The 13,114-nt window shown below is 37.5% G+C and overlaps 1 long non-coding RNA gene across 1 annotated transcript; it reads left to right on the top strand.

The window, feature by feature from the left end:
- Positions 1-803: 803 nt before the first annotated feature.
- Positions 804-6,387, top strand: LOC127848400 (uncharacterized). Its single transcript, XR_008034482.1, has 6 exons — positions 804-1,697; positions 2,177-2,277; positions 2,785-2,948; positions 4,587-4,671; positions 5,151-5,251; positions 5,759-6,387. It is a non-coding gene; the product is annotated as an uncharacterized LOC127848400 (long non-coding RNA).
- Positions 6,388-13,114: the final 6,727 nt, after the last annotated feature.

Genomic DNA, 13,114 nt, shown 5'->3' with positions numbered 1-13,114 from the left:
GGTTGTGTTCTGATGTCAATGATCGGTTTAATGAAGAAAAAGTCATACTAAATTGGTTAAACTTTCAAAGCTTGCGTACTAAAGCATACGTCTCTAAAAACGAATATATAGTTCTATTCAATAATCATGAATACAAAATATTAATATGAGGCTAAGAATTATCATTATGTAAATGCGAATTTAAATCATTTTTAAAATAAAAATGCGAAAAAGGGAAACTATTAAATATGACGCTACATGCTAGAATGCCGCTATATCTCAGCATGAAATCATTCGCTTGTATTATGTTTATACTAAACTGTCGATAAAGATCATTATTCAAACGCGTAAAATAAGCACTATTCATAATTGAAACTATTTTCTAACCTGACATGAAGACACTACATAATCCAAACATATGTAAATGTACACAGACGATTATTTCAAAGGAAACCAAAATACCGAAATCTACACAAGAAAATGCATTTATTATCAAACGATAAATATGACTTACCCTGTGCCCGTGAAACAGATAATGTTCTTATTTTTTCCGGGCGAGCTCCGGCTTTTATACAAGTTTCAATCTTGCCCAAACCCACGTGATATTTCCCGAAGCGCCCAATCGGCGAGACTCGTAATGTTCCGTAAACGAAATAAATCTTATCGCGAGGATTATCGATAATGTTAGTAAAGGAAACACGATTACCGACGGTAATTGTCGTAATTTTCCGACTGTCACTGCGAAAGGACACAGTGGGTTGCGATTGGCTGATCGATAAGAACACGTGCAGCTGATGGACAGCGCTGTCCAATCAGCGATTAGGTTACATTACACTAAATCATTGTGTATCCCTCCGTGGTCCATTCGAAAGTAGTGCCTATTTCTAAAGAGTTCCTTTTCTCTTCTTGAATATAAGCCATTTAACAATGTGAGACATGTCTTTTGTGGTTATTTGTAATATCCTGTATGTGTCTGGAGTACTTTGATGCCTTGGATTGGAAGCTAACTTAAAAGATGAACTTTTGAGGGTGTGTTTTCTATTGTGTGGGGCTTTTGTCGAAATTAGGATTCCGAAACGCGTTTTTCTACGGTGGGTTCATTCGACAGCGATTTACTTTCTTAGAAGTTGCGAGACGGTATGTTTTTGATTGCAATTATTGGAAGATGACAGATCCATCTTTAAAATGATACCAGGTTCGGAAAAATTGATACGTCGGAAAGGCAAGAAAAATGCTGTGAAAGTTGTCAGTTTTATAATGGGACCCTATGGGAATCGGAATTAGTGTAATATAACCTTTAAAAAGCACATTTACTGCAATGTCAAGGTCACATGGATTCGTCTGCAAGCGAGACAAGTAGAAAATGAATTTTAATGAATGTTTTGATGATTTGGGTGCTAAAATAGATGAGAGATGTCAATATTTTGGTCCAAATGGATGTTTTAGGTGGTTTTGGACTGTTCCGGATGGGTGGGGGACCTGGTATGGACAAGTAAGGGTAACATTTCCAACAAATCTTAAATGTAAATATTATTATGTCCATAGATTGAAGTTTCAGGTGGAGAGCAAGATGAAAAATATGCCAAATTACATGCATGCAACCCATTTATGCCATTTTTCTCTTTGTTTGTAGGCCTGACCGTTTGTCCTTGAGCCGTAGATGGTCAACAATCCGCTAGCTGTCTTGCTCTGACTGGTGCACTGGACATGATTTCAATGTGAGTCATCATACTGATTGTTTAATTAACACATGAATTTCAGTTTGTTCGTTAAAGTACTAACTTAGCTGTGTATTTACAGTGGACGTAGTGGTGCGCAGCAGGTGGTAGACTAGGTATTTCCATAAGTACACTATGTTTACAGAATTGCGGCCAGTGGAGCAACATAGCTGATGAGTTAATAGCACTAGTTCTTCAGACAAATAACTTTATTTTCAACCTATAAAGCATATTTAGCTGTAGGTGGGGCCATTTAGCTGTAAGATCTGGCTTTTGTTCTGTTATACCCTTAGAGTAATGAATTTCAGAGTGAAGACCATAGCGCCTTTTCCTAGTCAAGTATCGGGCAGCTGTATGTCTTTTCAGAAATGCACATGCCTTCTTAAGCATGTCATTGTGTTTGCTTTTAATAAGATAGGCAATAAACTCATAACCTTTAGACAAATGAGCATCTGCAAATTCAGATTTCACTATTTCAGAGTCAGCCTGACCATGATTGAGCTTAAGGATTGTGCTGCGGATGCAGCCTGTGCAGTTCCGGGAGAAAGTCACTGTCTTGTGCAATGCGGTCTGGTATCAGGTAAGCACTATTGAAAGCCTCACGCTTTTGGGGGGTCTGAAACCTTGTGCTGTCAATGCGATCTGGTTCAAGTACAATCAGAATGCATTCTCAAAGCAGTACTTCATCAGATATGGTTATCTCAAGCTTACAGTTCGCGGGCAGATATGACTTCGATTTGTTCTTGCTAGCAGAACCCCTACAGGCCAAACTATGCGTTAAGCACTATTTTCCACAGCAACCCTTGCAGACAGAAAAACAATACTTAAAATTACTTCTGGCATTTAATTTCTAATTTCCTTAAAATCTCTTTTGTATGTTTGTTTGCCCTTTTTAACTCTGACATGCCATCTTGCTCACATTGATGGAGCATACCTGTTTTTGTTTAGAGCCAAGTCCCCAGCCGCTCGAGTTTGCCGTGTCGATAATGAGAAAGCCATGGCATGATGTCTCCTCTATGTGTTTCCTTATCTCAGTGTCGAACATAATTGCCAGTTTCAGGGGCCTAAACATTTTATTTTATTAAAGGTCTGGATGATCCTTGCCTGACCGCGGGTTTGTGTACACCTCAATCCGACTCTGTGTCCTGAACAGAGGCCGCAGTGGTGCAGCGCTTGTGGACGATCCATCAACATCCTGAAAGGTCAACACTACACCAAGCAGGGAAAATTGATCCTGATAGTCATCCCCAGGTAGTGGAATGAATGTACACTGAACTACAGAGGAATCACACCCAAATGACTTTCCTGCCACGACATTAGTGTGGCCACTCGCGTAGGGATCCTTAGCCAACGTGCTCTTTTGCATGGTGACTGTGGGCATTTTTGCAAAACTTACGCTTTCAACACTGGATTTTAAAGGGAATACTTAATAAAATGTTGCTAACAGGACTTATTTATATGAGAGAGACTATCTGGATGCGCATTAAGTGTCACTTTGTGTCGTAAGCTGTTGAAGGAGCGATTTGCGCCTTTTTAAGTGTTAATTTTGGGTAGCCGGCTTGTATCGGCTTGAAAGCTGCAAATTATGCCTCTCATCATAATAGCATTAATTTTTGTAAATGCAATGTGTATGTTTAGATTGTAAGTGAAGCTTTTAATAATAATTTTCTTAAAAAACATGATTTTATATGCTGTCAGTGAGTTTTTTATTGAAAAAAGTGCTTAAAATTTAAAAAAAGTCTCCTATTTCATCAAGAAAAGTACACTGACTCACAATCAATACATTTATTTGGGCCTTTTGCTGATATATTGGTGAATTTCGCATGCAATGATACCAGTTTTTGCCATTAAAGTTACGCATAACAATAATTGGAGACACAAAATCAGCTGTCGTCACTAAGACTAAAAATCATGCATTCCGACTTGACTGCGGCCAATTTAGTCACCGCTTTAAATGGCCATTTTAAGGCCTTTACCCCCATCCGAATGCACTGAAATTGCATATTCATTGTGGAAATAGTTGAAATCTCATGTGGAGAAAGTTTGAAAAAGATAGGACAATGTTGAGTTCCCTTAAAGGTTACATTACACTAAATCATTGTGTATCCCTCCGTGGTCCATTCGAAAGTAGTGCCTATTTCTAAAGAGTTCCTTTTCTCTTCTTGAATATAAGCCATTTAACAATGTGAGACATGTCTTTTGTGGTTATTTGTAATATCCTGTATGTGTCTGGAGTACTTTGATGCCTTGGATTGGAAGCTAACTTAAAAGATGAACTTTTGAGGGTGTGTTTTCTATTGTGTGGGGCTTTTGTCGAAATTAGGATTCCGAAACGCGTTTTTCTACGGTGGGTTCATTCGACAGCGATTTACTTTCTTAGAAGTTGCGAGACGGTATGTTTTTGATTGCAATTACTGGAAGATGACAGATCCATCTTTAAAATGATACCAGGTTCGGAAAAATTGATACGTCGGAAAGGCAAGAAAAATGCTGTGAAAGTTGTCAGTTTTATAATGGGACCCTATGGGAATCGGAATTAGTGTAATATAACCTTTAAAAAGCACATTTACTGCAATGTCAAGGTCACATGGATTCGTCTGCAAGCGAGACAAGTAGAAAATGAATTTTAATGAATGTTTTGATGATTTGGGTGCTAAAATAGATGAGAGATGTCAATATTTTGGTCCAAATGGATGTTTTAGGTGGTTTTGGACTGTTCCGGATGGGTGGGGGACCTGGTATGGACAAGTAAGGGTAACATTTCCAACAAATCTTAAATGTAAATATTATTATGTCCATAGATTGAAGTTTCAGGTGGAGAGCAAGATGAAAAATATGCCAAATTACATGCATGCAACCCATTTATGCCATTTTTCTCTTTGTTTGTAGGCCTGACCGTTTGTCCTTGAGCCGTAGATGGTCAACAATCCGCTAGCTGTCTTGCTCTGACTGGTGCACTGGACATGATTTCAATGTGAGTCATCATACTGATTGTTTAATTAACACATGAATTTCAGTTTGTTCGTTAAAGTACTAACTTAGCTGTGTATTTACAGTGGACGTAGTGGTGCGCAGCAGGTGGTAGACTAGGTATTTCCATAAGTACACTATGTTTACAGAATTGCGGCCAGTGGAGCAACATAGCTGATGAGTTAATAGCACTAGTTCTTCAGACAAATAACTTTATTTTCAACCTATAAAGCATATTTAGCTGTAGGTGGGGCCATTTAGCTGTAAGATCTGGCTTTTGTTCTGTTATACCCTTAGAGTAATGAATTTCAGAGTGAAGACCATAGCGCCTTTTCCTAGTCAAGTATCGGGCAGCTGTATGTCTTTTCAGAAATGCACATGCCTTCTTAAGCATGTCATTGTGTTTGCTTTTAATAAGATAGGCAATAAACTCATAACCTTTAGACAAATGAGCATCTGCAAATTCAGATTTCACTATTTCAGAGTCAGCCTGACCATGATTGAGCTTAAGGATTGTGCTGCGGATGCAGCCTGTGCAGTTCCGGGAGAAAGTCACTGTCTTGGGCAATGCGGTCTGGTATCAGGTAAGCACTATTGAAAGCCTCACGCTTTTGGGGGGTCTGAAACCTTGTGCTGTCAATGCGATCTGGTTCAAGTACAATCAGAATGCATTCTCAAAGCAGTACTTCATCAGATATGGTTATCTCAAGCTTACAGTTCGCGGGCAGATATGACTTCGATTTGTTCTTGCTAGCAGAACCCCTACAGGCCAAACTATGCGTTAAGCACTATTTTCCACAGCAACCCTTGCAGACAGAAAAACAATACTTAAAATTACTTCTGGCATTTAATTTCTAATTTCCTTAAAATCTCTTTTGTATGTTTGTTTGCCCTTTTTAACTCTGACATGCCATCTTGCTCACATTGATGGAGCATACCTGTTTTTGTTTAGAGCCAAGTCCCCAGCCGCTCGAGTTTGCCGTGTCGATAATGAGAAAGCCATGGCATGATGTCTCCTCTATGTGTTTCCTTATCTCAGTGTTGAACATAATTGCCAGTTTCAGGGGCCTAAACATTTTATTTTATTAAAGGTCTGGATGATCCTTGCCTGACCGCGGGTTTGTGTACACCTCAATCCGACTCTGTGTCCTGAACAGAGGCCGCAGTGGTGCAGCGCTTGTGGACGATCCATCAACATCCTGAAAGGTCAACACTACACCAAGCTGGGAAAATTGATCCTGATAGTCATCCCCAGGTAGTGGAATGAATGTACACTGAACTACAGAGGAATCACACCCAAATGACTTTCCTGCCACGACATTAGTGTGGCCACTCGCGTAGGGATCCTTAGCCAACGTGCTCTTTTGCATGGTGACTGTGGGCATTTTTGCAAAACTTACGCTTTCAACACTGGATTTTAAAGGGAATACTTAATAAAATGTTGCTAACAGGACTTATTTATATGAGAGAGACTATCTGGATGCGCATTAAGTGTCACTTTGTGTCGTAAGCTGTTGAAGGAGCGATTTGCGCCTTTTTAAGTGTTAATTTTGGGTAGCCGGCTTGTATCGGCTTGAAAGCTGCAAATTATGCCTCTCATCATAATAGCATTAATTTTTGTAAATGCAATGTGTATGTTTAGATTGTAAGTGAAGCTTTTAATAATAATTTTCTTAAAAAACATGATTTTATATGCTGTCAGTGAGTTTTTTATTGAAAAAAGTGCTTAAAAATTAAAAAAAGTCTCCTATTTCATCAAGAAAAGTACACTGACTCACAATCAATACATTTATTTGGGCCTTTTGCTGATATATTGGTGAATTTCGCATGCAATGATACCAGTTTTTGCCATAAAAGTTACGCATAACAATAATTGGAGACACAAAATCAGCTGTCGTCACTAAGACTAAAAATCATGCATTCCGACTTGACTGCGGCCAATTTAGTCACCGCTTTAAATGGCCATATTAAGGCCTTTACCCCCATCCGAATGCACTGAAATTGCATATTCATTGTGGAAATAGTTGAAATCTCATGTGGAGAAAGTTTGAAAAAGATAGGACAATGTTGAGTTCCCTTAAAGGTTACATTACACTAAATCATTGTGTATCCCTCCGTGGTCCATTCGAAAGTAGTGCCTATTTCTAAAGAGTTCCTTTTCTCTTCTTGAATATAAGCCATTTAACAATGTGAGACATGTCTTTTGTGGTTATTTGTAATATCCTGTTTGTGTCTGGAGTACTTTGATGCCTTGGATTGGAAGCTAACTTAAAAGATGAACTTTTGAGGGTGTGTTTTCTATTGTGTGGGGCTTTTGTCGAAATTAGGATTCCGAAACGCGTTTTTCTACGGTGGGTTCATTCGACAGCGATTTACTTTCTTAGAAGTTGCGAGACGGTATGTTTTTGATTGCAATTATTGGAAGATGACAGATCCATCTTTAAAATGATACCAGGTTCGGAAAAATTGATACGTCGGAAAGGCAAGAAAAATGCTGTGAAAGTTGTCAGTTTTATAATGGGACCCTATGGGAATCGGAATTAGTGTAATATAACCATTAGCCGACATCCAGCTGACATAGCACCCTTCTGTTTTAGGCGATTTGATGAGAGGTGGCTGCTAAATCTTCGAATCAGCAGAAATCATTACCCTAATCCACAATACCCGCGCCAGATAAGCATCTCTGAATTGATTAGCTAATGGGCACGTGATCAACACGCATTATTGGTACATTTGGTGAATTAATTGATCGTATATTCTGTATGTGTCTCAAGCATGTTTTTTTTCTCCAGATTATCCGATAGCGATTATTACTTATGTTCCGAGACCTAAGATTGTCTGGTGGAATTTAAAAAAAAACACTTTTAAGTGATGTTTAAAATGTGTAAATATGTTAAATATGTTAAAAGTAAATAAACGGGAATGTGTGTGAAAAAAATCATCATGATTATCATTATCACTATTATTATCATGAATATGCATTCACCCGAACATCTTTTTTATAGTCGAAGCAAAATATTAATATGTATTTGTTATTTTCCTAGGTTAAAACAGCTTATAATGACATAATTTCATTCCGTATTAAAATTTGAAATTAATTATGAAGATTATGAAATTATAAATTTATAATAAATCTTATTCATACGTATTTTAACAAGTACAGAAACCTGTTTTTCTGAGTTTTATACGTGTTTGTGCGTGTCATAATGTGGTATAACATTTTCATACTAACAGTTACGTGTTTCTTGCATTCTATACAGCGTGAATTGATACGATTAAAATAGTATTGTATAACAAAGTACAGTAAGTACGACGTTATACATGTTAATGATGACGTACAGTATTGTACGAGCGGGTCGTTACGTGGAATCAATCAAGAGTTCACGTGGGAACGTTTGGCATCAATTACCGAATGTTCTTTTTACACCCTAAACACTCTTGTACCAAGCCTGCGCAACATGCAGACACTGTCAGAGCTCGACGAGTGAACACTTCATTAAACATAAATTACAAGTTATAACTGACGCTAAAATATTAACCGTGCTCGGTCAAAAGGGGGTTTAATGGATGTGCAGTCCGCACAGGCTAATCAGGGACGACACTTTCCGCATTTACTGGATTTTTTTTGCTTAGAAAAAACTTTCTTTACACGAAAAAAATTCATAAAAGCGGAAATTGTCGTCCCTGATTAGCCAGTGCGAACTACAAAGGCTATTCTGGGACGGCACTTTACGCAAATACATTAAACACCCTTTTCACAGAGCACGGCTCATATAAATACGACACACCTTGTCACATTTATTGATTTATGGTTAAAGTAGTTACTTGAGGTATCTTTCGAGTGGATTTTGGTCGAAATAGTTGTATCTCTCGGTTAGGTCGATCAGACGTTCCCGGGTTTGATCTACACACTAGGCGCGAAAAATGTCATGTGTTCCAAGGGTTAAATATACATTAGATTCAAAAATGCAAATACGAAAAGTTAAAACTTGTGCTTCATTTATCGATTATCTTAAATTGCATTATATACAAGAATAGAGCGTATGTTACTTTTTTCATTGGTAATTTTGAGAGTAAGATTGCGTTAAAGACGCACGCAACCCGCAAAACTGTTGTTTAAGCGGGGAAAAAGGCTTTGCGTTTTTTTTTTGCAAACAGGGGAATTGAATTCTGGCCCAGGCCCTCGTATGTGAGACAGATCTTAACTCACTAAGCACAGCGAGGAATGTAGGTACAGATGGGGTGGGTGTAATTAGACTTACTTTGTAAGATAATTAACACGATTATTACAATGGTTCTCGACGGCCTGTCGATAATTACATGCAGTTGTCTGTGCCTTGGAACATTGACATCAATGTCCAATCCACATCAATACATCTTCTACACGGCTTGGCCAATAATACATTAACTAAATATTGACGCAATATACTAGATAAATGTACTGTTCGCCACATGTGCGGGTATTCTCCAAGTACTATACATATAATAGACACGGTTACCAAGCGTACAAATTGGGTTCCAATAAAAAAATAAGAAGGTGTGTGGGTACCTTGTCACGATTTATTGCAGGATTTATTGCAAGAGCTTCTGTACGCAAAATTGTTACTTTCGGGCAATGGAAATGTCGAAAGCTTCGATCTTTGGGTAGAGTGTTATTATAGTAATGAACTGGGGTAATGTTTATTGTGAATAAATACATGTACCAGCATCTTTGTATAAGCGTGTACAGTATTTCCGCAGGCATACACTAGTATACTATCTATTAGATGCAATTTTATTTGAATTTAGCATGATTCTTTTAGTAAAAAATATAATGAAAATCATATTTTAATATACATTAATTGTATAAATAAAATATCAGTGTACTATCTTGCGATATTAATAATTTACTTCGAGTATGAACAGTGTACGAGTTTTGATAATAAGGAAACAGTCGAAAGAAAACGTCAAACTAACTGTTGTTGGTATATTTACATATAATATTCTTCCAATTTTTGTCATATACGGTAGTATATCGAAATGTACTTATTAAAGGTAAAATTTATGCATTAAGATATGCTTATCGATTAGCGTGTAGTTGGGACCATATGTCATACTATAGTTGTTCAAAAATGGAATATGTGTTTCTGAAACTTGCTGTGATAAGTTTAAGATTTTTGTGATATTAGACGGCATGCACATTTAAAAATGTTATATGAAGCACAGGATATATTATACTGAAAAAACAAAACAAGATGGGACCCGTCTCATAAAATAACAACAACAACAAAAACAATTTTTTCACAAAAAATATGCAGCGAATAATAATGCAGTCTATTTGCATAGCACTCTGGATCAGCTGACGATTTATTGCTTAAATCAGCCTTTTTGCGGAGGATTGCGGAGATAGTCGATGTATCACGATTGATTTGCATATCTGCTGTACCACATGTGGCAGCGCTGCCGCTAAGTATCTGCAAATGAGACTTTACCCACACGCTGTGCGGGTGTCAAACTCGCGCGTGTCGTCCCTTCTGTTTATTAACGCGTATATTCTGCTATTATTACACCTAGTCAATACCAGATTACAATCTATATCTGCCACTAAAATTTGTAGAGATGATATATTTCCGTCTGTTATTTTATTATTCGCGTTTTTTATGTTGTGTATAAACACCGATAATGCGATGATTTTTTTTTTAATTCTGACTGTATTGTTTGCCTCTGATTCTGAAAAGACTCTGATTTAATGCATTATTAACAATTGCGAAGAAGATTTTACTATGTTATGCTATGTCTCGATAATTTTTTTTTTCGAAAACGAGATTGTGTTGATGCTTGTTTTAAGTTGATTGCATTATGCCTGAAACATACGTACATATTGATCTGGTTTGTATCCATTCACTGAGTATTTAAATTGTAGAAATAAAAAAATAAATAAAATATAAGGGTTAACATGTTCATTTAATTAAGAATGCTATGCGGCTAACTTTTATTTGCGTTTCAATGTTTTATGAATGATGGGCCACGTGTGCGGCTCTCCGTAAATGCCCAAATGCTTTGGGTTGACCGTTCAAATGCGGTAACCCCTGCAGAATAAGTTTGTATGTGTTCGTTGTGATATATATATATATAGTCAATTTTTTGCAGAACCCCGAACTCTTCAATGTATACATAAAAATGTATTTATCTTACGATGGACTAACATTATTCATTTCAAAACTCGGTTATTTAAGATGAAATTCCATATCGAATTCTTATAATCATACTTATTTCCGATTAAAATATTTATTATAACACGATAGAGATCACATGTTGGATAAATACCCCATTTACAAAGCAAACTACAGAATTTTCCAAGAATGAAATACTATTTAGTAGAATACTTGTTCGATATTTGCGTATTGTTTTGGAAGGTGTTTCATCGCACTGGCACAATCTATTTATTTTGGCTCGATTGAATCGAAAGCCGACGTTCTCGAGTCCGTTTCCTGGGTAGTCGCATGAATTGGTGTTTATAGGGTAGATCTAAAGAACGCTCATGCAGTGGGAATCCAAACCGTAACCTCCCGGTCGCTAGGCGGACATCATATTCACTACTTCACAGCGACCTTTGTAAGAAAGTTGTGTTCGCATTATTATCCCCCGCCAGAGGCGGAGGGATATTGTTATGGCGTTGTCCGTCCGTCCGTCCGTCCGGCCGTCCGTCCGTCCGTCCGGCACTTTTGTGTCCGGAGCCATATCTTGGGAGTTCTTTGGCGGATTTCATTTAAACTTGGTACGAGTATATATATGCATAAGAGGATGATGCACGCCAAATGGCATTGTACACCATCTGTGAAAAAAACAGACTTATGGCCCTTTGTATCTTGAAAAAATGCTTTTTAGTGTCCGGAGCCATATCTTGGAAGTTCTTTGGCGGATTTCATTGAAACTTGGTATGAGTATATATATATGCATAAGAGGATGATGCACGCCAAATAGCATTGTACACCATCTGTTAAAAACAGACTTATGGCCCTTTGTATCTTGAAAAAATGCTTTTTACTATAGGCACTTTTGTGTCCGGTGCCATATCTTGGAAGTGCTTTGGCGGATTTCATTTAAACTTGGTATGAGTATATATATGCATAAAAGGATGATGCACGCCAAATGGCATTGTACACCATCTGTTAAAAACAGACTTATGGCCCTTTGTATCTCTAAAAAATGCTTTTTACTATAGGCATTTTTGTGTCCGGAGCCATATCTTGGAAGCGCTTTGGCGGATTTCTTTGAAACTTGGTATGAATATATCCCCGCATTAATCCACCTAAATTAATTGTGAAGGCTTAAGAACCTTCCTTTGTCTTAGTTTTGTGTTATTGTCCTCCGTCCGTCCATCTCTCATTATGTTCATCCGTCCAATTTGCACCCATCCTCAAACAAAGCATATGTTGCGGGTGATACCTTGGGCCTTTTAGGCCCTCTTGTTAACTTTATCGTTGTTAACCTCCTTTTAAACAATAGTTTAATGGTTACCCAAATACGAACTCGTTATTAATTCGTGCGTGTCGGAGCCAAAAATCGCAGTTCATTTATATACAGACCACGTCAAACTGGAAATAATTTCCTACAATTTGTTGTTACAAAGTTTGCGATAGTGTTGTGGTGTAAGCCGTCACTGAACCATTTACCACTTTGATACGCATTTTGACGTATTTGTAGTCCCATAGAAAGTTAAATTTAATAAAAGACCTTTCTTACTTGATTCAATGCTTAACTTCCAACCCTTAGATACTGATGAGCAGCAACCAGCATGAAACCTGAACAGGCTGTGAGTTACTCGCAGGCTGTTCGGGTTGTATGCTGTTTGCACATAGCCATTTTCAATTTGCTTCTGAGTGGCAAAGGGTCAAAGCTGCACTAAACTGCCGACACCAGATAAAATGTCGCAATTAATTGTATTATGGATTACTTTCCCAGATCACGATGTAATACGTTCTGACAAACGACGTCATTTGATTATTACATGGTATATGTTTGGGCGCTTATGATCCAAATGTAACATTTTAAAGAAGTTTGTTTCTCAACTTTTTAGAGTATGCTTGATTCCATTCAGCGGTTTACTTCAATGATTTAGTTAAATGCTCTGCAACATGTTTTTACGATATAACTTACGCTCAATTGGTCATTGTCGGCTCTTGTACTACTTAAATGTATAACGGTACCTCTTAAATAGCGGTATAGCTAAATGTAACCCTGGTACGTAAAATATACTGAAACGTACCCATGAATTCTAACGAGAAATTGGGCGTTGGCGGCTGTTGTTTTTTTTATTAATTGTGTTCATTGTATGTCAATATTTTGTACAATGGCCTCTATAAAATCAAACTCCTACTCAAAAAAGCATGTTAGGCAGGTTTTAATCACAAAGAATTATCTTATATATTCCGTAGCGCGTTGTACGATATCGGATTTTGGGCGGG

Source organism: Dreissena polymorpha, chromosome 10 (genome assembly GCF_020536995.1).
Source record: "Dreissena polymorpha isolate Duluth1 chromosome 10, UMN_Dpol_1.0, whole genome shotgun sequence".
NCBI classification, from domain to species: domain Eukaryota; kingdom Metazoa; phylum Mollusca; class Bivalvia; order Myida; family Dreissenidae; genus Dreissena; species Dreissena polymorpha.
Note: the sequence above shows the minus strand (reverse complement) of the source record. Positions and strands in the feature narration are given on the sequence as shown.